Consider the following 2,088-nt stretch of genomic DNA (forward strand, 5'->3'; position numbering starts at 1 on the left):
ATGCAGGCTCTTTGCCATCTGCTGGCTGATGGCAAAGAGAACAAATAGGCCAGACGAGCGCTTCATAGGTTGCTGCCACGTGGCCTCTTTGCCATCTGCCAGCGGATGGCAAAGCTCTTTGCCATCAGCCAACAGATGGCAAAGTGCCTATATTGCGTCATTTAATTTTGTTTTTTCTTATATCAATTCATTTTCACAGAAAATCAAACATATATATATATATATATGACCAATATAGCATATTCAACACATATTACCAATAGTCATGAACGCAAATATATCCAGCACAAGTTACCAATAGTAGCAAGTTTCATCCATACATATACATAGTTTCATCAATATTACACAGTTTCATCATAGGTAGCAAGTTTCACAAATCAAAACAAAAACTAAAAACAAGCACTCCATCAACCCAAGCTTCCGTGATCTGAAGCAAATCTACAAAATGGGAAAGAAGAAAGTTAGAAGAAGACTAGAATAAGAAGATTATTATGATGCAACTAAAATGTGAAGATTATTATGATGCAACTTATATCTGTAAAATAGGTCATTTTGGAGCTAAGTATGGTTATTATGTCATTTTTGAGCTAGCTAAGCATACTAAGTCATTTTGGTGTAAAAGATGCTAAGTAAGGTCACTTTGGAACTAAGCATATATATTATGTCATTCTAGAGCTAGCTAAGCATATTAAGTCATTTGGAGGAAAAAATGGTAAGTATAGGTGATTTTAGAGCTATCCTAGGTTAAATAGGTCAATTTTGAGCTACCTAAGCATATTAAGTCATTTGGAGGGGAAAATGCTAAGTATAGGTCATTTTCGAGCTATGCTAGGTTAAATAGGTCAATTTGGAGCTAATTAAGCAAAGAACTTGGCAAAAATTACCGTCAACCCGTAGGTGAAGGATCGGGGTTCTTGCTCGCGGTAGTGGCAGACAGAGGAGGATCGGGGTTCTTGCTCGCGCCAATGGCAGACGTCGATGCTTGTCGGGAGTTATGCTGCGCCAAATGAAAGATCATTTGCAATGTCTCGTTAGCATGATACAACTCAAATGTGAAGACTAATAAGTAATGTCCATTGAAATGAAACTCACCGTGTCCGCCGGAGCAATGACTGGCATCGACGGAGGGGTCTGATTGTTCTTCTCGCACATGGACTGCAAATTTGGTTTTGATGAGTCAGTCATATTAGTTACTAATGAAAGGAACATTGCATGCATGATTTAGCTAATATGTAGAAGAAACTTACCGCGAAGAGCTCGTATATGGCCCGGTTAGCCATGTCGTTCTGGTTCCTCTCCTCCTCCAAAAGCCTAGCCGTCCTCTCCTCAGTCTCCCTCTCCCTCGCCGCCACTTGCCTCCTTTCCTCTGCCAGAAGCTCCTGGGTCTTTGCTCTCTCTTCCTCAATAGCAGCCTGCAAAACCACTCCTTTTTAGCATTGTAATCATCGACGGCCGCACACATAATGTAATGGAGGAAAGGTATCTGATTCTGTATAACTAACCTTGATTTCGAGATCCATTGGCCGTGGACGAGGCCTTATCTCAGGATCGGAGCTCGTCTGGCGCCTCTTGATCTACGGGAGACGAGCTTGTTGTGGGTGGCGCGGTTGGTGAAGTTATTTGGATCATCGAGATCAGACTCAGAGAATGCCTTGGCCTTCTTATACGGGGCACTATGGGCCATGGCATATAGGTCGAACAGCTCTGGCACATCCGTCTTGTTGTGCTGCGCCTAAAAGAGAGGAACAAAGTATTAGTTAAGGGCTCAAGCTAGCATGAAGACTGAATTTGCATGAATCATGAAGCAAACCACATACCAAGTTATCTCCGTACTGATATAGGTTGACGCTGCCTTGATGGTGTGGCACACCGCTCATTTTGCCACGTCGATCCTTTGTATTGTTGTGGGTGGATAGCCATTGGGGAGAGCACCACTCATCCACCAACGCCTCCCAACAATCTAGCCTATCCGCACACCATCTCGGGGGCACCTAAGTAAGAGAAATTTGAGAGCTACGCCTATGAATCAAATCAAGGAAACTAAATACAAGGCCTTAACAATAGGTAATTACCTTCATGTAGTTATCC

General features: G+C 42.6%; 1 long non-coding RNA gene across 1 annotated transcript; it reads right to left on the reverse strand.

Annotated features, from left to right (window-relative positions):
- Positions 1 to 377: 377 nt before the first annotated feature.
- Positions 378 to 1,161, reverse strand: LOC125541681. The gene is made up of 3 exons (XR_007297621.1): positions 1,093 to 1,161; positions 885 to 997; positions 378 to 438 (listed from the first exon to the last, which is right to left on the reverse strand). It is a non-coding gene; the product is annotated as an uncharacterized LOC125541681 (long non-coding RNA).
- Between the last annotated feature and the right edge of the window lie 927 nt (positions 1,162 to 2,088).

The sequence above is a fragment of the Triticum urartu genome, chromosome 2 (assembly GCF_003073215.2).
Source record: "Triticum urartu cultivar G1812 chromosome 2, Tu2.1, whole genome shotgun sequence".
NCBI classification, from domain to species: domain Eukaryota; kingdom Viridiplantae; phylum Streptophyta; class Magnoliopsida; order Poales; family Poaceae; genus Triticum; species Triticum urartu.